This window comes from Dermacentor silvarum, chromosome 1 (assembly GCF_013339745.2).
Source record: "Dermacentor silvarum isolate Dsil-2018 chromosome 1, BIME_Dsil_1.4, whole genome shotgun sequence".
Taxonomy (NCBI): domain Eukaryota; kingdom Metazoa; phylum Arthropoda; class Arachnida; order Ixodida; family Ixodidae; genus Dermacentor; species Dermacentor silvarum.
Window position 1 is genome coordinate 321,475,516 of NC_051154.1, and position 25,953 is coordinate 321,501,468.

General features: G+C 49.3%; 1 pseudogene; it reads left to right on the forward strand.

The window, feature by feature from the left end:
- The window catches only part of LOC119442804 (protein argonaute-4-like), a 70,961-nt pseudogene that overhangs the window by 17,261 nt on the left and 27,747 nt on the right, over positions 1 to 25,953 (forward strand).

Below are 25,953 nucleotides of genomic sequence, written 5' to 3' on the forward strand. Positions count from 1 at the left end.
CAAGAGTGAAAATAAGGGATCTCATGCCGTCGTACAAGGTTAACGATGACATGGGATTGTTTCTCGTTATTTTTGAACGAACCTGCGAGAGAAACGGGTTGGCACTAGAGAGTTGGCCGCAACAGATTCTGACCGTTCTTCCTGGCGAAGCAACCGAAATAATTGCAAGGCTAACGAAGGACGAGTCAGAAGATTATCAGAAAGTAAAAGCTGCGTTGCTAAGGAAATATCGGCTCTCAGCGGAGGCTTTCCGCCGCCGTTTTCGGGAGGCAGCTAGGACACCGGGCGAGTCTTTTCAAGATTTCACTTACAAACTGAAAGCCAATTTAATTGAGTGGCTAAAAGGGGAAGATGCGTTCGGTTGTCACGACAAGGTTGTTGAGCTAATCTGCATGGAGCAGTTCTATGGGTCCTTGAGCGAAGAGATGCGCCTGTGGATTCAAGATAGGTCGGGCGAGAAGGGCTTAGAACGTGCTGCAGTGCTAGCAGATGAATTCGCCGCACGTCGCGAATCCGAGAAAACGCGCGTCAGGCCGTTGACTAAATTCGGCAAAGAGGAAAACAGGCGCCCCTTTCACAAAGAGAAAGCTGGAAGTGAGACCAAAGACATGCCGACAGATAATTTAGGCCAGAATAACAGTGCAGCGAAAGACGAAAGAAAAACAGAAAAGGCATTCGAGGCTAGAAAACCGGTCGTCTGTTTCCGTTGCCAGGAGCCTGGACACCTTGCGATCGGCTGTCGGAAGCCTAGGATTGTTTTTTCTTTCGTGAATGACGACAACTTAGCGCTCCTAGAACCCTACCTTCGCGACCTCAGAGTGAACGGAACGCCATGTAGGGTACTTAGGGACTCGGCTGCGACAATGGACATCGTCCACCCTGCGTATGTGCAACCTGAGGATTTCACCGGGGAACATGCGTGGATCCGGCAGGTAGTTGAGGAGAATAGTGTTTGTTTGCCCATAGCTAGCGTAAAGATCGAGGGGCCATTCGGAATATTGCTGACTGAAGCCGCAGTATCACAAAATCTGTCCAAGCAATACCCATACTTATTTTCAAATCGCTCGGAGATGCTGTTAAAGAAGAAGGGTCTGAGTTTTGGCGACCATACTGCCCAAGCTCTCCCGCGTCCCCAGGCTCATGAGATCGCGGCGGAGATAAGGCAAGGCAATGAAGAAAGGAAAAGGCCTCATGACATAGGCACTCAGGAAGCGCAGCACATAGCTAATGAAAGCGGGGAAAAAGGTGCTAGCGAGGAGGCATTCGGCTCAGTGGGCATACCGCAGCAGAGGCTGGTAGAGGAATTAGAAAATAATTTGGAGCTGTCACATTCGGAGGGCTATTTAGACCATTTGAAGGTTGTTAAAGAAGGAATCGCGGCAGAAGAGAGCAATTACGTCGCGAAGGTAGAAGCAGTGGCTATTCCGGAGCACGTTCCTTGCGGAGACAAGGCTTCTTTTAGCAGCCCTAAAAAGGTCAAGGAGGCGCTGAAAAACTCCCTTGTACCTCCGCATTTGAGCGGGGTTCCGGAAACGTCCAAAGGAGAGGAGACTGATATGGCGGCCAAACAGGGCAGGACCCGGACGATCGAGGATTGCACAGGCACATTCGGTGACCGCCTGGCGAGGCAAAAATTTTTCAGACAGCGCAAGCGAGCGAAGTATTTAGCACAGCGCAAATTCGAGACAGACACACCGCAGCCCGTAAGCGAAGGGAACAGGCCACCACGCAGAACTTCAAAGAGCTCGTTATGGTGGTTGAGAAAACGGAGACGTCGCCAAAGGCGGCTGACAACAGAACAGGGCGCGTCTCCGCGAGTAGGAATGCGGCTGAAAGGGGCAACCTGGATGAGGTACGCGCGCAAGCACAGGGCCAGTCAAACAGTCAATGAGGGGGAATGCGCCGCGAGAGGGAGAGCAAAGGAAGAATGGCGATTCTCCTCGCGTTTACGGCCTCCCTCCCTGAGACGCAAAAGAAAGCTGCGGCCACACGAATTGACAGGTGACGGGAGGGGGCAGTGTGTGTCTGGCACCCTTTATTGCCCATGGCGAGGCCCAATGACTTTCAGATTGCGACCTAGTCGAGTGCGCATTAGGAGGTAGTAATTGTCGAATTGGGCGCCTCCATAAGGTTCCCGTTTGTAAATTTGTAAATAGAGCACGTTGCATTTTTTTTTCGTTTGTTAGTTATTAAGACCTTATTTTCTTTTAATTTCAAAGGTTCCGCGTTAATCTCGGTGATTCGTTGTGATGATTGTTATGCGCGCCAGTTACGCGAATAAAACTGCGAAGCAGGTTTTGCGACGGTGGTGGCTCGTGAACGCGCTGTTTTTGTAGATAGGCATTGACATTGGAGGTTTGTAGAAACAAACCATTTTGGGTAATTCAATGCTTACAGGGTAGGTGCGTTTACCGGCTACCATTGCAGATAGAGTATGGCTTTTGGTTTTCTGGCTTTAAATGCCACTTTATGAATCAGCTTAATTAGGAGTTCAAGCGGTCGTCAGAGCGCAGTACATTTTGCCTTAGAAGCGCTGGTACTGGCAGATACTATTGACCCAACGAGTAACTAACTCACTGCGCAGCATTTATCCGTCTGATCATTTTCAATGCACTCTCAGTCTCTCAATAAATGTGGCTTTCCCGGGCAGAAGAAACAAAAACGTTAGGTATTAGGTTAATTGAAATATGCACTTAAGTCTAGTTTCTTCCTTTTGTTAATTTTCAAGAAGCTCGAACGAGGGCTGCAGGTTTAATTCTGATAAGGTTTTGCGTGAAGAATATGTGAACCTGGCAGTTCTCATGGTTAGTTGGGTGCTCTCTGTTTGTTGTGCCTTGGGCTTGGCGTGGTCTATTTCCAGAGGGTGTCACCTGGCCTGCCTTGGAACGAACGGCGAAACAAAGCAGAGGCACGGGGTCTATGGTCTCTTCGAGGTGCTTGGATGCTGCAACCCCTTCGAGACCTCCTGTGGCGGTGGACGGGCTGTTATGATCGGCTTGGAACTGCACCTGTGAAATGTGGGAATCAAGCTCGAGCGCCTTTCCCGTGACGAGATAATCCTCTTTCATCCCCGGGAGAGCGTCTGACGTCTACGGAGCAGACGAAAACAGCGAGCTACCAAGAAGGAAGACCCGAGGGAGAGGAGGTCGCCAACTTGACCGCCCGACAGAGGTCTGACACTTCCACAAGTTCCCCGAAGAAGTCATCGGCAGGTTATGCCTGGAATCTGTATCTCTCCAATGTGGGAAGCAAGCCCCGGCGCTTTTCCCGTGACGAGATAATCCCCTTCAGCCCCGAGAGAGCTCTCACCTCTACGGAGCAGACGAAAACGGCGAGCTACCAAGAAGGAGGACCCGAGGGTGAGGAGGTCGTCAACTTGACCACCGGAGAGAGGACTTCCCCGAAGGAAATGCCGGCCGCCACGAGGGGATTTAAGGCCGTCCTGGCCCCCGTGTTAATCAGAACCGCTCGAGACTCAGATAGAGTCAAAACCATGTACCAATGAAGTGAATACAATCTTTTCTATTTTTCATCATCACGATGCCCGCCTTCATCGTCGTTTCCTGATTCCTGCGGTGACGACCCACCTCACCCGGTCGAGATTAAATCACCGGCAAGCTAGTCGACGGGTTCATCGAGAGTCTGCATTTCCGGAAGAAGTTCTTTCTTCGAGATTTGCCCCGAGTTACGCCGAGATCGTCTGACTTCAAGACCAACACTGGTGAAAACGATTGGACACTTAGTGTTCCTTTTTTATTTTGTGTTTTACGTGTTGGACTCTTAGTGCTTGTCGTTATTTTCTTGTGGTTGTTAATACCCATCTGATTTGTTTTTTGTTGTGTCTAGCCTAAGTGTGCAAGTGTGTGTGTAACTAACTGCCTTGTGTGAAGAATATATTTTGTTGTATTTTGACAACTCTGGGCCCTGACTCGGTCTCTTGGACAGCAACCGGCGTTCGCTGGCGCACCAGAGGGCCCATTCTTAATTGCCCTTGCTTTCGTGGGATTATTTTCGGAAGCTGGTAAGTCGGCTTTGGAATTTAGTCCGGCGTTTGTGCCTCGTCCACGGGGTCTGTGACAATATTTCTGGCGTCCACGACAAGGACCTTTCTGGTGCAAATTGTGTGTCCATAGTAGGGAGAAAGAGCCTAGGGTCGTTTACATTGCTATTGTAAACGATTTTGTGTGTTGCACCACGTTTCGCTAAATTGTGTGCAGAGAGCAGTTTGATAGTTGAAATCTAGGCAGATATTTTTTGCACGCGGCTAGAATTTTGAAGGGCATTATGGATCTCGAGAAATTAGTTGCCCTTGGTGAGAAGATGGGTCTTTCCGGGGCGGAACTACGCAAGTGGGTTAGCCAGAAGGAAAAAGAAGCTTTAGAAAGAGAAAGAGAGAGGCTAGCGGCCGAAAGGGCCAAAGAAGAAAGAGAAGCAAAGGAGCGACATATAAAAGAAGAAAGAGAAGCGAAGGAGCGACAGATAAAAAAAGAAAAAGAGGCGACGGAGCGACAGGTAAAAGAAGAACGGGAAGCTGAAATAGCTGAGAGAGAAAGACAAAGACAGCATGAGTTGGAACTCGAACGACTTCGTTTGCAGCAGCGCACAGACGCTTCCGCCCAGGCAAGAGTCGATAGCACTGAAAGGGAAGAAACTAGCTTCCGTCTGAACGCAAGCAAACTGCTTGTGGCATTCGATGACAGAAAAGATGATCTGGATGCCCTCTTGCACAGATTTGAGACAGTTGCTAAAAGCCAGAATTGGCCAGAGGATCAATGGGCCACTGCATTGAGCACGTGTTTGAGTGGAGAAGCACTTAGTGTATACGATAGGCTGACGCCAACCGATGCCTCTAATTATGCAAGGCTGAAAGCTGCTTTACTGAAGAGATTTAGGTTCACCGTAGAAGTTTTTCGAGGTAAGTTTAAGACCGAAAAGCCTGCCGATGGTGAGACCGCCACGCAATTCGCCGCGCGGCTCAGCCACTATTTTCATAGGTGGACCGAACTTTCAGAGACTGCACAGGAGTGCGGTGCGCTTATAGAGCTTCTGATCAAGGAGCAATTCCTCATCAGTTGCCACCCGAGCCTGTCACTCTATCTGAAAGAAAGGAAAGCTAAATCGCTTCAAGATATGTTGGAATTGGCAGATTAATTTTTCGAAGCACAGGGAGGCACCAATCTCTCTATGATCAAAAAAGAGGAGCCAGGGGACGCAAAGAAACCGGCATTCGATGAAAGGAGAAACCCTCAGAAGCTTGTTCCGAGGTGTTATCTCTGTAACCGACTGGGCCACCATGCTAGCAATTGTCGGAGCAATTTTACGCGTCCCAATGAAGTCAAATGTTTCAAATGTGGGCGAACTGGGCACAAAGCTGATACATGCCGCAACGGAGTGACGGAAGCTCCCCAAGCATCCTGTGTGTATGTCCCGCCAAAACACCAAGAAGACGTTAACGACGACGATGTAGAACTCCGAGACGGGAAAAGAATTCCGGTCGTTAATGCGGTTATGACTCAACGTCCAGAATTTCCCATTAAAGAAATGCCCGTACTTGCGGGAAAAATGGCAGAAAAACAAATCACGGTGTTATGAGATACCGGCACCAGCACAGTGATCGTGCGAAGGGATTTAGTCAAATACGAGGAGCTGACGGGCAAAACCAGTCTGGTCTACCTGGTCGATGGTACGACTAGGAAGCTTGCTGAAGCCAGGATTGAGGTCGATACCCCCTACTACAGTGGGAATGTCACTGCTTTTTGCATGGACAACCCAATGTATGACTTAATCAAAGGAAACATCGAGGGAGTTAGAGGCCCAAACGACCCGAAACCTTTGAAGGAATCCCCGAAAATCGAATCATCGACGATTGAAGAAGCTCGTGGAAAACCCGCAACTGCTGACGAGAACAACGCGGCAGCTGTCTTCCGAGCTCGAGCGAAGGTTCAGACAAAAACTTTCCAGCCCCTTTCCACGCCCAATTCCGAAAATAAACCGACCGGGACTCATAAGCACGCGAAACACCACCATCGGAAAGCAAGGACCGGAAATTTAAATTTAAGAACCGTTGACGGATAGTGTGTGGTGCAAAGCGTTTTGATTGAGTGCACCGAGTGTTTCTTTATGTATCATGGACATAGTGTTTGTGTTCTGTAAACTACCCTGTCATAGTTTTGTATACTTGTTGCACATGTTATATTTCAAATGTTTGCCTTGTTACGCGAGATATGAGTTTTTGTATAGTACAAGTGTAATTGTTACACGAGAGATGTATTATTGTATAGCACAAGTGTACATGTTACGCGAGAGATGTGTTATTGTGTAATACAAGTGTGCTAGTTACGCGAGATATGTGTAGTTCAAGTGTACCTGTGTGAATTGTGTTTGTATTCGATGTATCGCGAGTGATGTGTGAATTCTGGTGGACTGATTTGTGGACTTACGGACTCGTGCGTAGAGGACTCTTTTGCGCGCTTCTTTTGTGTTTTCTTGAATATTATTGCATAATATTCTTAAAGTGGGGGGGGGGGCAGTGTCACAAAAGAGCGCTTAATCCAAACGAGCGCCGCGTGTCACTCAAGCCAGCGAAAGACCACGCCGGCCCCGTGTCAACTTCAACAGAGGGGGAGAGCGCATACGCCTCAAACAACGACCCGAACAAAGGCGTCTAGAAGTCTAGAAGAGCATAGACGAGACGACGGTAACAAAAGAGAGAGAGAGCACACTCGCGCGCAGAGACACCTGCTCACCGGGCGAGTCAAGAGAGATAACTACAGCATGAGCGCGCGCCAACAGGATGAGTCATCACCCCCTCCCCCTTTTGCAAAGCTTCGACAGCAGCGGTCGAAGGTACGAGAAAAGAGTAGAAGCTTCCCAGGCTTTGGCCATGCTACGAGATCACGACTCCGATAGGAAGGTTCGAGAACGCCTGTGGTTGCTATATAACCGCCGAGCGAGAATCGTTCAGTGGAATTCAGGAGTTCAGAGGAGTTCAGTCCGCACTGGTGAAGTGATGTAACGTGAAGACCGAGCGTCTGCGGAAGGGGATTCCCAGGCAAGCTAGTCGGCGGGTTCATCGAGCGTCTGCATTTCCGGAAGAAGTTCTTTCTTCGATATTTGCCCCGAGTTACGCCGAGATCGTCTGACTTCAAGACCGACACTGGTGTATACGATTGGACACCTAGTGTTCCTTTCTTATTTTGTGTTTTACGTGTTGGACTCTTAGTGCTTGTCGTTATTTTCTTGTGGTTGTTAATACCCATCTGATTTGTATTTTGTTGTGTCTAGCCTAAGTTTGCAAGTGTGTGTGTAACTGCCTTGTGTGAAGAATATATTTTGTTGTATTTTGACAACTCTGGGCTCTGACTCGGTCTTTGGACAGCAACCGGCGTTCGCTGGCGCACCAGAAGGCCCATTCTTAATTGTCCTTGCTTTCGTGGGATTATTTTCGGAAGCTGATAAGTCGGCTTTGGAATTTAGTCCGGCGTGTGCGCGTCGCGTCGTCCACGGGGTCTGTGACATTTTGACACTATTAACCATTCCATTTTGTATGCTAAGCTTGAATCTTTCGGAATTTGTGGGCCTGCTTTAGCACTTTTTAAAAGCTATCTTACTAACAGAACACAGGTTGTTAGTTAAGGAAGCGTTTTATCTCCAATAACAACTAACCAGGGCGTCCCAAAAGGATCAATTCTGGGTCCTCTATTACTCCTTATCTACATTGACTTACCATCATCACTTAGTTATTCTGACTGCATCCTCTATGCTGATGATACAACAATATTCATTAGTGATAAAGACATTACAGTCTCTAAGAATGTTAAACGCCGATGTCACTAATCTTGTTTCTTGGTGCAAGACTAACTTGCTAAATGTAAACCCTCTTAAAACAAATTGTTGCACTCGTCCCCCCCCCCCCCAAGAAAAAAAACGCCTACAATACCCTCTGAACGTTACATCGACAACTGCATCATTACTCCATCTAATTTCATTACTTCTCTAGGTGTTACGTTAAACCCTCAACTTAAACACAACATTCGCCTAAATTCTGTCATTAAGATGATTGCTTTTGGCATCCGAGTGCTCATTCGAACAAGACATTCTTTTCAGCAACATATTCTAAAATCGCTTTACTGTGCTTTTATTAACACTTACCTTACTGTATTTCAAAATGGGGCAACAGATACCCCACACACCTGACATCCCTCAATCACCTTCAGAACCGGGCGGTCCGAATAATTGCCCATAGTTCATACACCGCATCAGCGCCACCCAATTTTTGCTCATGAAATTCTACTATTAACCTGCACATTTCCACTCAAACTAGGTCTTTTATTGTTTAGAAGTAGAAACTGTGACATTCCAACTGAGCTACTTCCCCCAACGCTACTTTACAATACAAATAACACAGGGTTTTCGGAATACAATTAACCTGTTGCTTCCAAAAGTAAACAGTAAGTACGGTAAAATGACAGCCTTCTTTTCTGCAATTTAGTTTATTAATATTGTCACGGTATGATTCATCTAGAGGAGCATCGATGAAGAAGACGCTGATGATCGGGCGCGCGCTCTCGGCCATATGGTTGACGCTTGATCGCCTTGTAAATATACTGTAAATACGTTTTCCTGTTGTGTTTGCCTCCCCGTAACATCTTGGTGGAAGTGCTGGGGGTATAACGTAAGACGGAGCTCCGCAGCGGCCGCCAAGTCACCACTCTAGGCATGTCCACCAGCGGTGAAACTGCGTCAGCGGCGCCCGCCATGCCAACCGTCGTCCTGGCTCCACCCTGGGACCTTTTCCGGCACTGCTGGCGACGACGTCGACAAATGGATTCACCTCTACGAATGCGTAAGCGAACATTACAAGTGGGACCCGACCATGATGTTGGCGAATGTCACATTTTATCTAAAGGGAACGGCGAAGGCCTGGTTCGATAACAACGAAGAGGAGCTCACAAGCTGGAGCGTATGTAAGGCTAAACTTCGCGAGTTGTTTGGCCAACCTGCAGGCTGCCAACGTGCTGCCAAGCAAGAACTTGCCTCGCGTGTGCAGACGCCTACCGAGCCGTACTTGACGTACATTCAGGATGTGCTGACCCTTTGCCGGAAGGTTGACACCAAGATGACAGAAGCTGATAAGGTTGCGCACCTGCTGAAAGGGATCGCGAACGATGCGTTTAATCTGATCGTGTTTAAAAACTCTTCGACAGTCAACGAGATTATTACTGAATGCCGACGCTTGGAAGATGCTAAAAGCCGACGTATCGCTCACCAATTCGCCCGCCTTCCGAACACGGCAGCGACATCAACATGTGAGGATGTTCGCATGCCGACTCAGCCTTCAACATCGGAGACCATCACCCGAATCGTTCGACGCGAAATCGAAGCCGCATCGCCCGCACATTTAATGCGAGTAGAGCCCTGTGATGCCCCACCTGCGATATCTCTTATACAATCCGTTGTTCGTCAAGAACTGGCAAACGTGGGCCTCCAAACCATCTGCTCTCTGAACCACCCTGACAGTTACCCTTCGGCCACCTTCAACCCTCTCCAACGCCGTTACCCCACTCTGAATTATCGCGATCCGAATGCGTGGCGGACGCCTGAAAACAAGCCAATTTGCTTTCGATGTGGACGTGTTGGACACATTTCACGATATCGCCGAAGTCCTTGGCCCTCGTCTTCTCGACCCAGCTCATGCAGCTTCCGCTATCCACCCCGAAGCCAGCACCAGGTGCCAGGCCAACCTGACCAAGAAACATCTGCCGAGACCACTACTACCACCGCCCATTACAGCCGCTCGCCCTCCCCACGACGCCGACCTTCTCGGTCACCTTCACCACGCCGTTCCCCGTCCCCGTCTTACTCCCGGCGTTTTCCTTCGGGAAACTAACGGCTGCAGCTCCTGGAGGTGATGCTGCTATTCCGACCTGCTCTCCAATTCCTCTGTTGACGCTCCCTACCAATCAGAACTTGATCGACGTTGAAGTGGATGGCCTACCTGTTACTGCTTTGATTGACACCGGCGCCCATATTTCTGTTATGAGTTCTCACCTCCGCCGGCAGTTGAAGAAAGTTATGACCCCTGCCCCATCACGTGTTGTCCGTGTGGCCGACGGTGGTACGTCTCCCGTAGCTGGCCTTTGTACCGCACGTGTCAGTGTTGCCGGCCGTCAAACTTCTGTTTTGTTCACCGTCCTCGTCTGCTGTTCCAATGACGTCATCCTCGGTCTTGACTTTTTATCCGCCCACTCCGCCCTCATCGATTGTTCCGCTGGTACTGTACAACTTGACCTACCAAGTGTAATTGATCAACCCGGACCAATCAAGTGTCGGCTCTGTTCTGCTGAGCACGTCCGTTTGCCGCCGCAAGTCATGACTTGTGTTGCTGTGACGCCCTCTCCACCAGTTCCCGACGGTGATTATGTGCTCGCTCCCATCACCGCCGTTCTGTTGACGCACAGTGTTGGTTTGCCTCACACTGTTATCACTATACGGGACAACCTTACTTGCCTTCCTGTGATTAATTTCGGACTGTGTTCACAAGTGCTCCCACAAGGCATTTCACTCGCTATGCTGACGCCGTCCTACGATTACGTTATCTCGACCTTGTCTCCTCCTGATGCTGGTCGCTCGCACACCACCGATATCCCGTCTTCTTCGCCAGATCTGTCTCCTCCCGACCTGAAGAATATGATTGCTCCAGATCTTTCGTCCCATCATGCTGACGATCTCCTTCTCCTCCTCTTCTCTTATAGGGACGTATTTGACCTTTGCGACCGTCCTCGGGGTCAAACCTGCGCTGTCAAGCACCGCATAAACACTGGCGATGCCCATCCGATCCATCGACGGCCATACCGCGTCTCTCCAGCTTAGCGCCGCATCATTCAAAAGGAGGTCGACAAGATGCTTGCCAAAGATATAATCGAGCCGTCCTGCAGCCCTTGGGCTTCTCGTGTGGTTCTTGTTAAAAAGAAAGATGACAGTTGGCGATTTTGCGTGGACTACCGGCATCTCAACAACATCACCAAAAAAGACGTGTACCCGTTCCCACGCATAGGCGACGCCCTGGATTGCCTTCACGGCGCCAAGTATTTTTCTTCAATCGACCTTCTGTCAGGGTACTGGTAGATCGCCGTTGATGACAAGGACCGTGAGCAGACCACTTTTGTTACCCCTGACGGCCTTTATCAGTTTAAAGTCATGCCTTTCGGCTTATGCAACGCCCCGGCCACCTTCGAACGCATGATGGACACCCTCTTACACGGTTTTAAATGGTCCATTTGCCTTTGTTATCTTGATGACGTCATTGTATTTTCGCTGAACTTTGAAACGCATCTCGACTGACTTTCTTGTATCCTTTCTGTTTTTCGCAAAGCCGGCCTGCAACTTAATTCGTCTAAGTGCCACTTCGGACGTCAGCAACTTATCATGCTCGGTCATCTCGTCGACTCAAGCGGTGTTCGCCCCGACCCTGACAAAGTTCGAGCTGTGCAGCAGTTCCCCGTTCCGACTTGCACAAAGGAAGTTCGTACCTTTCTGGGACTGTGCTCCTACTTCCATCGCTTTGTGAAGAATTTCGCGGAAATCGCACGCCCTCTCACAAACTTACTGAAGAAAGGCGTCTCGTTTTTTTTTTTTGGTGCTGCACAGGCTGCCGCCTTCTCTACCCTCATCATGTCGCTCACTACACCACCTGTCCTGGCTCATTTCGACAGCTCCGCTCCAATAGAACTCCGCACCAATGCCAGCGGCTACGGAATCGGCGCTGTTTTAGTCGAGCATCAGAATGGGCATGCCCGTGTTGTCGCCTATGCCAGCCGTCTCCTTTCCTTAGCCGAACAGAACTACTCTATTACAGAACGGGAGTGTCTTGCTCTCATTTGGGCGGTGGGAAAATTCCGCCCCTATTTACATGGCCAGCATTTCACCGTGATTACCGATAACCACGCACTTTGCTGGCTTTCGTCGCTTAAGGATCCCACTGGGCGTCTTGGTCGCTGGGCACTCCGGCTCCAAGAATACACTTACTCTGTTTCTTATAAATCTGGCCGATTGCATTGGGATGCTGAATGTTTGTCCCGCAATGCCGTGGATCCGCCTGAAGCCTCTGATGACACGCCTGCATGTGTACTCTCGCTCTCCGCTTTAAGCCACATCCGTGATGAACAGCGCCGTGATCCCATTTTAAGTGAGCTTATTCAGAAGCTGGATTCCGCAGCGCCCGATCCTTCCCTTCGCCTCTTCGTGCTTAAAGATGACACGTTGTATCGCTACAACGTCCACCCGGACGGACGCGAACTGTTGCTAGTCGTTCCTACGCATCTGCGCTTGAGCGTTCTCGGCCAGCTACATGACGCCCCGACCGCTGGTCACCTTGGAGTTTCCCGGACCTACGATCGCGTTCGGCGTCGCTTCTTTTGACCCGGTCTTTACCGCTCTGTTCGTCGCTACGTAGCTGCTTGTGAACCCTGCCAACGCCGAAAGAAACCACCTAAGCCTCCTGCTGGCCTCCTTCAGCCGCTTGACGTTCCAGCTGACCCCTTCTTCCGAGTTGGCCTTGATCTCCTCGGTTCTTTCCCGACCTCTACTTCTGGAAACAAATGGATTGCCGTTGCAACGGACCACTCCACCCGCTACGCAATTACACGCGCTCTCCCTACCAGTTGTGCTACGGACGTCGCTGATTTCCTGCTACACGATGTCATCTTACATCACGGAGCCCCTTGTCAACTCCTCACTGACCGTGGCCGTTACTTTCTGTCCAGTTATATCGATGACCTGCTTCGCTCCTGCGCGACAAAACACAAATTTACGACGGCTTACCACCCACAAACTAACGGCTTGACTGAGCGCTTCAACCGGACGCTTACTGACATGCTTTCTATGTATGTATCATCTGGCCATCAAGACCGGGATGTTGCGTTGCCCTTCGTTACATTCGCTTACAATTCCTCCCGTCATGATACTGCTGGTTTTTCACCCTTTTATCTCCTGTTTAGCCGCGACCCAACGTTACCTTTTGACACTATCATCCCCGATGCCGTCCATTTGCCAACTGAGTACGCTCGTGATGCCATTTCCCGAGCTGATGAGGCACGCCAAATTGCTCGCCGTCGCCTTACTACATCGCAAGGCCACCAGAAGCACCGCTACGACTCCCGTCATCGCGACGTTATCTGTACTCCGGGTGCCCTTGTGCTTCTATGGACTCCGACTCGGCGTGTTGGACTCTCAGAAAAATTGCTTTCGCGGTGTTCCGGACCTTACCGTGCCTTACGCCGTGTAACAGACGTCACGTATGAGATTGGCCCGCTCGAATCTTCCTCGCCAACCGTTTCATTACCTACTGACGTTGTTCACGTATCCCGCCTTAAACCTTACCACTCGCCTGGATCATTGCAAGCACCGTGACGGTGCTTGAGCAGCCGGGGGTCATGTCACGGTATGATTCATCTAGAGGAGCATCGATGAAGAAGACGCTGATGATCGGGCGCGCACTCTCGGCCATATGGTTGACGCTTGATCGCCTTGTAAATATACTGTAAATACGTTTTCCTGTTGTGTTTGCCTCCCCGTAACAATATCAAATCATGCCCTTCGCTACACTGTTTCCCTCGGCTTCTAAAACGGTTTTTACTAACAACATGCGTTAACTACGCAACATGCCTCCAGCGGCCAGTCGCGCGGCAATTCTGCCTGCATTCGCGGCCTTCTTTCACGCGCGGAAAAGCACATTTATGTAGCACGTATTGAGCAACAGAAAGCTGTATCGGGAGTTTTTCATGCTGCTCGACAATCTTCTCATGACACTTTGATAATTAGGACAGTACTTCTCGAGTTAGATTAAGTACAATAACCTAACTAAATCTCAGTAGCGAAAAAAATTACTGGCGGCTACTCCAATGTACGGGAAACAATAGGCACTAGGTTTGCTTCGCGTAACGCCGAATTTCCTCTTGTTTTAAACCGTGCTGCGTAACAGCTGGGACAACCTGTATATTATATATATATATATATATATATATATATATATATATATATATATATATATTCAAAATACGCCCTAAGGCCCTCATTACGATGGCATTACATGGGGGGGGGATCACAGGCGCACAGGCACTGATCATAGATTATACTTCATATTAAAAACAATAGAACAAAATTAATAATAGAGTGAAATAGGTAGTACACAAAATAAGTCACAATTATTTCAGAGAAAACATTACTACATATTAGGAGAACATAAGGCAATTGCAATGAAAAGCAAAACAACCAACATCGAAAACACTGTAAAAGTCCCCCAAAAAATAATGAGATTAGTTGACAAGTCGTGAGCGAAATAAATCTTGAAACTTAGTGAAGTCTGGTTCCGTGGCAATGCCTGATGGTAAGGCGTTCCATTCAGTTATTGTGCGCGGTAAGAAGGAATGTGCATAATGGGATGACTGTCAGTTAGTGCGTTTGATTTTTATGGATAATCACGACGTGGAAAGATAACTGGTGGTGGCATGAAAGAAATCATCATGAAATGATGGATGGTGATAAAGCTTATGGAAAAGTGATAGGCAAGAAATTTTGCGGCGAAGTGCTAAGGTGTCCACCTCAGCTTTATTCTTTACCGAGGTGACGCTGGTGTAACGTGAATAATCTGAAAAAAATTAATCGCGCAGCACGGTTTTGCAAGGCTTCGATGTTACTGATGATAGAAGTTGGTTCGGGATCCCAAATGGCAGACGCTTATTCTAGTTTAGAAAGGATTAATGTTGCGTACAATAATTTTTTAACATTAATTGGGGCTTCTCTTAAGTTATGTTTAATAAGTCCGAGAGTACGGTTTGAAGAGGCAAGGGTAAGATTATAATTATTCTATGATACATTTGACTGAAGATTAAGGCCAAGGTACTTGTATATATATATATATATATATATATATTCCATCTCCAAGCAATCTCCACCACTTTGTAAGGCAGCAGCACAGTTGTCTCGTCGCCTTTATTCGGCTGAGCCACGCGCTGAACGAAAACGACGCGCACAGTGATGATGATTATGTACAGGTGAAGAAGATGAAGGATAAATATTTTGCTCACAATATATATATATATATATATAATGTGGGCATACATTATGGTGTATCCACGTCTCATTGTTTTTCTCGGTTTGTGTTCCTATATTATTAGCAGTTTACACATTCATTTTGTTGCTGCGTTGAATTGCGCACTGTTGCTTTTATTTACTCATTATAGCCCTGTTGAATTATTCTTATGTTTGTACTTACAATAGAATTATTCTTGCTCATATCTGTCAAATCTTAAACTACCAGATGTTTGATTCATTACTTCTTATATGTTGATTTGTATTTTTCCACAATCTTAAGGCTTAGGCGATATGATTTTATTTATTGGCTTTGGTCATATTGATTTGTATTTTCCTGCTATTTTTAGCTTAGTTGCTAATCGTATGTTCTACAATTTTATGCATGTACTAACAGGAGGGCCCCCTGACAGTTTTTACTTTCGGACCCCCTTCTGTATTACTATTACTTTGTAACAATATTATTGTATAATAATAAATGATTGCAATGGAAAACCCCCGGATTTAATTTATTGTACTGTGCGTTCATTCGCGATCGGCAAGGACGAGCTCAAAAGAATTATTTCCCTGTTCCAAACGCTGCGTCCTAAATTACTAGTCCTGGTAACGAAAGGGGCCGCGCGCTGCTTGTCTTTTGTGTGGTAGCAGTCCGTATTTAATTCAAGCCACGGTCGTCGCCTGCGTCGGTGAGCGGCAGATCAGAAAGCAGCCGCTTTCAGAAAGCAGCCGCATGTTTGTAGCTTGGCCATGCTTTCTAGGTTCACAATATCCAAGCATGATTTAAGGTAATTGCCACCTTGTACATTATTACCTGATTCACTCTTCCTGCCAAGAATCTTCGTTTCATGTGGTAGCCGGTCATCGATTTGAGCTTACTTTAGCTGCGACGGGGACGTTCACTCGACGAAAAAAACTAGATTTGCTTTGATGAGGCATGTATCTCTATTAATGCTTGCGCTCGTGCTGCTGGTCCCAAGGTTGTCCCTGGTTAACGTGGTCTAGGTTCATTTCATGGAGCAGTCTTGTACGAGTTATTTCTCATGAGCAGTGAAAAGACACCTTGCTCACAAATGCAGCGAGTTGCAATGACTCTTAATATCTGCATTGAATAAGGCGTGGTATATAATAAATATTTATACAAGCATGATATGAAGCATTATGCGCGTATGTAGTACTTACATTGTTAATTTTTTGCAGATGTGTGTTTTGGCTGGTGCGCTCTGGGGCTTTTGTGTACTCTGGAAAGTATACTGCTTTAGCGATGTATTAATGCACTTCTATTCGTGCTATGCAATGATGTGTGACCAGTAGGCAGCACAAGTTACAGGCACTAACATCTCCCAATCAGTGCATGTTAAAGGCGTGTACAGTTTGCCAAAAATTTCTTAATTTGTGACTCTGCCTGAATTTAATTAGGAGGCTATAATGAGCTATAAGCTAGGCCACCTTACTGAACATAAGAAAAGGGTCTTTCTCGTGAGTATAGTGCCATGCTTATTGGTGCCTAATGCATGCGTTCTTTCTGTGCTCAAAGTGCTGAAGACACTCCCTGGGAGCCAAAATGAGAGCAGCCGTGTGCGCGCCCAGCTACCAACAAAACCAACGGCAATCGTCACTGCACATCTGTACAAGCATGCATGACCGCTTTGTGACTGCGTCATAGCGAAGTAAAAGTGACTAAATCACTGAACTCGTTATGTATACCTCTAACTGGACGTCGTATACGATCTTGTGAGACACTTGCGACACGCCCTTGGCTTTCACTGTCGCATCACCGTCGACAATTTGTTCAACGCCATACATGTGTGGAAGCAGACGCTCCTCTTTCTTGAGGTTGCCGCCACGAAAAAAAGCTGTCAGCGTCGGGAACCTTCTTGAAACCGCATTGCAATCTTTGAATCGCTGTTGCGCAAGCAGGCGATTTGCCGCCGTCGAAAACGGTGCGCCATGAGCACGAGCCGCGAAGGAAAGCGCGAGCGAAACAATGTTGTTGTGCCTGGCGGTCCCTCGGGACAAAGAATGCTTCACTGGCAGACGTGCAGCTGTAGAGTGCTGTTCACGCTGCGTGCTCTTCTCGAGGCCAAGGAGCTGGTGACTAATTCAGCGTCACCTGGGGCGAACGAACGAGCAATTATGTCTCGTATTTTCGGCCGTTCGACTGCGCAGAGCTGATGGGCGAGACGAGTTCTGGGACCCGAGGCTGCAATGAGTCATCGGCCTCGCGCGGCGCTAAGACGACAACGTTCCTTTTGAGGTGCTTCCGGGAAGCACCAGCACCCGCCCGGACTAACTACGACGAGGCCCGCTGCCGACTGTGACGCGCAAGCCTAGAGCCTCCTTCCGAGACGACAGCTGCAGCCGCCTTCCCTGGAAACGGTGGCTTCCGCGAAGGTCAGTCTCAGAAGCATGTCAAACTGACCGTCACGTCAAGCTTTCCCGTGGAAACCACGTCGAGGTTTGATTCCCAAGTTGCCACCCGTTGCCTGGTGTGCGGAGGCGATCAGGCGACATTAGAGGCGGAGCCCGGCGGAACGGTGCCACATCATGGGTGGTATATTACGAAGTCGCCGAAGATGGGGATTGGCCGAAAAGAACTAGAGTGAACTCTTTCAACGAGTGAAAGGCGGAAATTAACTGCATGAAAAGCGGTGCTTGAGTTGTGTGAGGGTCGCTCGAACATGCAAGGACTTAGCATGTACTAAGCTCCGATCACCATGGAGCCCGGGTTTTAAAACATGTACACGTGTGTATAACGCTTTTCTCAACTCTCTGGATATCTTCTTCTCCCGGCACTTGGCACGACACCAGCCATGGGACCTTTGTACGTGGCCGCTTAGACCCTCGGACTTCACAACAATGTAAACAAAGCGGAAATTGCGCGATGGCGCGACCCCGTGGCCTGACATTTCCACATCGGCGGCGCCGTCAGAAGTCGAAGTAGCGCCGTCTGGCGAAAGATTACTCGTCTATTATTCTCGTCTATTATTTGGTATAAAACACGTTTACGGTCAAGCTAAAACTCGATTAGCTCAGTAGATGGGTGAAACTCGCATAATTGTGTCGCAGGAGATGGAACGGTCCCTCCTTCGCACTTTCCTCGGCGGCACTCGCACGGGAAGTTTGGCCAGCCGATCCAGTTGGTCGCCAACCACTTCAACATCGAGATCCCCGACGGCAACGTGTATCACTACGACGTGGACGTCTCCTCCGAGACCTCCGCGAGGGCCAAGGTGCCCGAGCAGAAAAAGTACCGCTGCCTCAGCACCAAGATCAACCGGCTAGTAATCGAGCTGCTCATCCAGAAGTACCGACACGATCTTTCCAACTGCATCCCGGCTTTCGACGGCCGCAAGAACCTGTACACGCAAAACCAGCTCAACTACCGCGAGCGCACCTTCTCCGTCGACCTCAACGAGGACCAGAGGATCCAGAAGTTGATCGTCAAGATCCAGTACGCGGCCACAGTGAACCTGGACACCCTGCACACCGTGTACCAGAATCGCGTCAACACGGTGCCACAGGAGGTGCTGCAGGCAATCGACATCGTCATTCGCCACAGACCGTCGATGAAGATGAAGCCCGTCGGCCGGTCCTTCTTCAAGGCGCCGCCGCCGCCGCACAAGCTGAACGCGCTGGACGGCGGCCGCGAGGTCTGGTTCAGCTACTACATGACCGTGCGTCCGGCCCAGTGGAAGCCCATGCTGAACGTGGACATGTCGGCGACTGCCTTCTAAGAGTCTCTTCCCCTGGTAACCTTTATGTGCAAGATCTTCAGGGACAGCCGGCGCGAGATGGCGACCGCCGACTTCAAGCAGCTCCACGACTTCCACCACGCGCGGCTCAACAAGGAGTTGAAGGGGCTGCGCATCTAGGTCACGCACCTGCCTTACCCGCCCAAGTGTGACAAGGTCGTGTGCGTCACCAAGGAGTCGGCGAAGGAGATCTTCTTCAGCGAGGGTGGCAAGAGGACTTCCGTGGCCGAGTACTTCAGGAAGCGCTACAGCCGCCTGGCGTACCCGCACTTTCCCTGCGTGCAGAGTGGGAGCCTCGAGCGCCCGGTCTACATTCCGCTCGAAGTATGCGAGATGGTTGACGGCCAGCATTGCCGCAAGAAGCTCGACGAGAACCAGACCGCCGAGATGATCAAGCGCACGGCCAAGCCGCCTTCCAAGCGTTTCCAGGTATTCGTTGTGTTCGCCCTAGCCAATCTCTGCATTCGGCAAACATAAGGGGGAGAGTAACCTATCCTAATATATCCGAGCACTAACTGTCAGAAACTTTGGATACGGGCTGTATTTACGAACACTTTACGTAATAATTAAAAATTGCAGTTTTGAAATAAAAGGACGGTTCCTTCTGAGGCATGCAGTGATAGGTGGTTAATTAGTCTCTAATTACCCAAATAGAATTGGCTTTCATGCTTATTTAGTTTTAGAACCAGAAGCGGGGAGCCGGTGCTGCTGGGGGACGTGAACAGAACGTCGCCTGAAGTGGTGAAGCTTTTCGGTTGCTGCAGCCTCCCAGTTTAGGTTTCGCGCGCTCTGATGGTCGAATTTCGTTGTGCCACAGTTGCGCGGGTAATCTCATTTTTCCTAAATCCAAGAGTTGATAAGGCTTGCACGGAGAGTTTGCTTTAATTTTCCAATTACCATGAGCCCGCTGGAACTAAAAGCATAAGTAAATTGATGAATTGTTAATTGCCGACAAATTATCATGTATCACCCGTCACCTTATGGTCGTCACCCCTGAAGGCATGTCTCAGAAGGAACTGCTCTATTGTTTCAAAACGGCTATATTGAAATGATATTTAGTATTCGTAGAAACACCCCGTATATATAGTAACGCATTCTTAGGCAGCTTGTGACACCTGAAATTCCAATTTGTGGGAACTAAACCCAAATTGGTTGCAGGCTGTTTGTACGCCTCTTGAGACAATAAGTACTCTGTATACAAGGGTCAGCTGCATGAAAGCCAAGCTATTGTCGGTACTCGTCGCCATCGCCGAGTTCGCGCGAATAAATTTTCGCGCTTCATCGTGATTTTGCAGGAGATCCGCCAGTCCGTGCGCGACCTGGTCAACGGCACCGAGGATTACCTGCGCGAGTTCAACATCAAGATCAGCACCGATCCAACGCAGCTCAAGGGCCGAGTGCTCGAGCCCCCTTCGTTGGTGTTCGCGAACAACTCCCTGAGCAAGCCGCGCGAGGGCACGTGGAAGCTTCGTGGCCAGCACTTCTACAAGCCGGCCACTATGGACCGCTGGACATTGGTCAGCCTGACCCGGTTCGCGCAGCGCGACAGCCTCGAAAACTTCAAGATGCTAACCCGCATTGGCCTCGAGCTGGGCATGCGCATCGACCAGCCTGCTCGAGGTATCGGCGCCCGACCACAACCGGCGTTCCATCGGCTCCATCCTGGCCGAGCAGCAGCAGAAGCACAGCAAGCTGCAGATGGTCGTCATCGTGATCGCCAAGACGACCAACTACGCCGAGATCAAGCAGGTCGCCGAGACCGAGCTCGGACTGCGTACCCAGTGCCTGCTGGAGAACAACCTTGTCAAGAGGCGCAACCCGGCGCTCGTGCAGAACCTATGCCAGAAGATCAACGCCAAGACGGATGGCACCAAAAACAGCCTGCTGGCGCAAGAGAAGCCCGCGCTGTTCCAGAAGCCCGTGATCATCATCAGCGCCGACGTGTCCCACCCGTCTCCCGGCGACAGGATCCGGCCCTCGATCGCCGCCTGCGTGGGCAGCCTCGACTCGATCCCGTCTAAGTTCCACGCCGCCGTCCGCATCCAGACGGAGCACGCCGAGGCCAAAGCACGAGTCGAGATTATAAGGGACCTCAAGGAAATGGTGAAGGACATGCTCAAGGCCTTTTTCTGAGCCACCAGGCACAAGCCGGAGCGCATCATCTTCTACCGCGATGGCGTCAGTGACGGACAGTTCCTCCAAGTCCGACACCGCGAGGTAAGGGTGTCCAACATAGCAGGTCGGTGCGTGTTTCAATAGCACTCGAGCACCACATAGACAAGAAATAGAGCAACACGGTCTTGCTTGTCGCGCCAATTATCTGTTTCAGGCAGAGTTGCACACTAAATGCTGAAATTGTGGCACGGATTAAGAATCCATCTCGCAGCGACACTTGCTCTTGCGGCTGCTGCGGATGGAGCTGCTGCGCGGGCGCCTATCTTGAAAGCGATCTGCGATGTGTCCGAAGTGTGCCCCCACGAGTGCCTCACCTTGAAAGCGATTTGCGATGGGTAGAAAGTACATGCGCCGAGTGCCGGCAGCTTCGTATGGGCTCTCCTTTCACCATTTAGTTCGCGTTGAAGCGAGAGCCAGCACGAAGGTCAATTTGCTCGCTGCGCTGGCGCGCTTTCTCACTCCAGCATTTTGGCGAGTTTCCGCGGTCATCGAGTGAGATGTGTTCATGTTTACTTGTGCGCACGTGAGACCGTGCTCATTTATTTATTTAGTAAGCGAATCTTTACTACTTTATACATTAGATAAAACTGCTATCCTTAGTTCGTATAGCTGTCTATACTAATTTGCTATCGCAATAGATGCTTCGCATTTCGGGCTAAACCGCGACTTTTTTTAATCCCGCCAGACTATTGAAACTTCGCAGTAGTACGACCGAATATCCAGCCATCGAGTCTGTTTACGCGCCTTAGTATCCTGCAAAAATGCTTGAGGGAAATATCAAATGCGACTCGTCTTGGTGTTGGGCTGCTAAGCACGAGGTCACGGGTTCGAATCCAGGCCACGGCGGCCGTATTTGAATGGAGGCGAAATGAGAAAACATCCGCGCACTTAGATTAGGTGCATGTTAAAGAAACCCAGGGGGTAAAAATTATTCCGGAGTCCCCCACTCCGGCGTGTCATAAGCAGCTCGTGGTTTTGGCACGTCAAACCCCATAATATATTTTTTTAATGGCGACGCGGCAAGCATAGGAATTATAGGTGAATTTGAACTTGCTGACATTCAACACAGTATTAAGATCAAATGCAACAATTTGCAATGATTATGCATGTGCGCAGAAAAATGTGACTGCTTGCAAATGTGTGCTATATATGTAGTGAAGGCACATAAAGCCTGTTAAAACCACAAGAACGTCACAAGCACAAAAATTTGTTTAATCCACTTGCTATACTGCATCATTCCTGCGGTAAAGCTGAACAATTGCAGTGCCAGATTTCACTAAATTTTAGAAAGGAAACGCTATTGTTTTTCCGCCATGCACACTAACAGAGACAAGATGGACTCCCACTGGGACCGAAAAAGACAAACTGACACGAAGAAGCGTCCTTGTTCGTGTCAGTGTGTGTCTTCCTTTCCAGTCAGTGTTCGTCTTATTCCCGTTAGTGTGAATAGCGCAATAACAGCGAACGTGCACCAACTATAGCCGTATTCCTCGTTCTGTTAAAGCCAACCTGGCGTCACTTCTTCCGCCGTGTATAACAAATTGAGACCTATGTGTATAGAAGGGCACGTCTCGTCCATCTCGCAGGTGAGCGCCATCCGGCTGGCGTGCAAGGAGCTGTCACCAAACGAGTCGTACGAGCCGGCACTCGCCTTCATCGTGGTGCAGAAACGCCACCACAGGCGATTCATGCCGGCCAGCGACCGCGACGGCGTCGGCAAGCTCCGCATCTTGCTGCCGGGCACCACCGTCGACTCCGTGGTCACGCACCTGCTGGACTTTGACTTCTTCCTCTGCAGCCACATCGGCATCCAGGTGCGTGCGAATTTCTCCGAATGGCTTTTTGCCAGGGATCCTTCCGGTGGACCTCGCGTGAAGCGTTTTACACGTGGGCAAACTTTAAAATTTCCTGCCGTGGTGGCTTAGCGGCTATGGTGCTGCACTGATAAGCACGAGGTCGCGGGATCAAATCCCGGCCGAGGCGGCAGCATTTCGATGGGGGCGAAATCCAAAAACGCCCGTGTCCCGTGCATTGCGTGACCACCAATGGATTCACCAGGGGATCTTTACGTGACCACCAGGGGATCTTTAACGTGCGCGTGTCCCGAGCACGTAAAGATACCCTGGTGGTCCGAAATAATTCCGGGTCCCCCACTACGGCGTGCCTCATGATAAAATGGTGGTTCTGGCACGTAAAAACCACATATTTAAAAACAAAACAAAAAACAGAAAGAGAGATTACGTTAAAGTTGCCAGACGACAATGGCACTTGCGCTAGAGATTTTGCTTGACAAAGCCGTTGTATTGCACATAAGAGTCTCAGAATAGATTCCATACGGGCGAGTTAACTTGGACACTCAGTTCGCGGCAGGTGCTGCCACTTTTGCGAAGTTCTTTGCCCGCGGCATAAAATGCCGTGGTGTAGCCGGGGCGAAGAATACAGACACTAACAAACACCACTGTACCAACTCTTGTTTATGAGGAGCACAAACAATAACCCTAAAGAGGGGTGCAAGCACCTTAGAGAAAGAAAGCACCCGGAGAGGCGCTACGTGACACGGTGTCGAATCGTAGATTACTTTCAAAAGCAAAGTCAGTGGCATACGGACGTATCTCTATTTCTTCCAATCTCTTTCTCTTTTTTCTCTTTCTTTCTCTCTTTCTATCTTTCTTTCTCTCTCTCTCTCACGCACGCACACGCACGCACGCACACACACACGCACACCTACTTTATGGAGGAGGTAAGTGATTTCAGTCGCTTCCGTTTGTGGGAAAAAATTATTATTATTAGTGTCTTGTTGTGTGGATCCCATGCAGGCTAAGCGTAGTCTAGCTGGGTATTGTAAAGTGCCTTTTATTGCATTTTAGAACACTGCAAGGCAGGCTGCTTGGTCATGAGCTCATTCCTTGGTCGCGCCACTTCGCTCTCCTCGTCTTCGCTTGCTTGTCCAAACGCTGACATATAATAGTAAACCCCTTAACACCTCTCAGTCAATTTTATGTGGGCCTGTTCAAATGCCTACTCGCTCTGGCGCTTTCAGAACACGGCCATAACGACTGCGTGGTATACAGTCAGGAACGGGTTGCGATTGTTCGGATCGCTGCGTTCATTCACGCATCCCTGGTTCAGTGGGCAAATCCGGGTACGCATTAGGAGGAAATTCTTTATTTCCACACCTTGTCATCTGGTGCATAATCTTTTCTCATGTCGTTCACCTTCCCTTTTCGGTGTCTATTCGGGGGTGTAGCGCATCCAGATGAGACGGAAGCTCCCTGCCAAACAATAATTCTGCAGGCGTTTATTCCTATGCTGCTTAAACAAAAACCGTGACAGCCGGTAGGAGAGGCTTCCATCCGTCAGTTTCTTGAGTGCCATCTTCGTTTTTGTTACCATGCGCTCTGCGTGTTCATTTGTAGCCGGCTGGTATGGTGCTGATGTTACGTGTTTGATCATGTTCAATTCGAAGAAGCGTTGCATTTCCGGCGAAACGAATGATGTGCCATTATCAGAAACTAACACTTGCGGCATGCCAAAAGTGGCGAACAGTGATCGTAGCACATCCGTGGCTGCGGAAGCAGACTGTGATGGCACTTGTCTTACTTCAAGCCACTTGCAGAAGGCATCCACTCCGATTGAAAAGCTGTGGTTGTTCGCCGGCCCTGCAAAATCAACATGAACGACCCCCCATGGTTCACTTGGACGGGGCCATTCCGGCATTGCAACTTCTGGAGGAAGACGGCTGTGCATCTGACATGTCTCACACGACCGCACCTTGGTCTGGATGTCGGCTTCCAATCCAGGCCAGCAAAGCGTTAGGAATCACAACCTGTGTGCCTCATAATACGCAACCACGGTGCGTGGAAAGTTCTTCTACCCGACTCTTGTAGGGTTGGAGGTGTATACCTTGCCATGACGCTGTTGATCCCATTTGTAGCCCCTTGTAAACTTGCGAAAGCGTGGAATCTTCAACTGCCAGCCTTGCTATCGCCTCGGCGTTCATTGAAGGTGCAAACCTTCGATCGACACGTCACCTTGTGCCGCAAGCTAATCCACATCGAAAGCAAGAGGAAGTCGACTGAGCGCATCCTCATTCTGATGTTTGTTTTTTCTTCTCGGAACAACTCGTAGTCATAGGCGCTCAAAATCACGCACCAACGAAGCATCCGGATTGATAACACTTTCTGAATGTGCTTCCTAGGACACAATATTCGAGGAAGTGGCTTATTGTCATCACTACGAGTACATGCCCACCGGCAATGTACTGATGAAAATGCGTGGCGACAAACACAATTGCAAGCATTTCTCTATTGAGTTGGGAATAGTTTCTCTCACATTTGCCGAGTGTTCTTGACGCAAACGCTACTGGCACTTCGAGTTCGTTGCCGTCGAACTTCGCAAGAACTGCTTTTAACCCATAAGGCGAAGCATCACAGCTCAGCATCCGTGGATAAGAGTCGTCGTAATGCCCAAGAACCGTACACTCACGTAGTGCGTCCTTAAAGGGGCCCTGAACTACCCCTCCGGCTTGGTGAAATAACATAGTCCGCCGGTAGAATACGCTGCTATGAACATCTCAGCCCAATTTCGCTGTCGTAGGCGGTGCGTGCAGCTCGCAAGCGGAGCGCGAAGTTACCTTTCACTCAAACACTCTCGTTTCAACAGAATCGATGATCCTCACTCTCTTCTGTGTGCTTTATTATGCAATAAAGCACATTCCTATACGCGGCTGCTATTGGTCGCTGCGGTCGGCTACAACGCGGCCGCCCCGGGGTGCCGCCACGAGTTCACGGGCTGCTCGCTGTGGATAACTGCGTTTGGGTTTCGTTTAGCACGCAGTATAGGCACCGAATCGTTAATTCTGGCGTCTGCGTTAACATCCAAAATGAAATTTGAACTGCACGCCATGGTGTCATTTTGAAGGCGGAGCGTTGTGGCC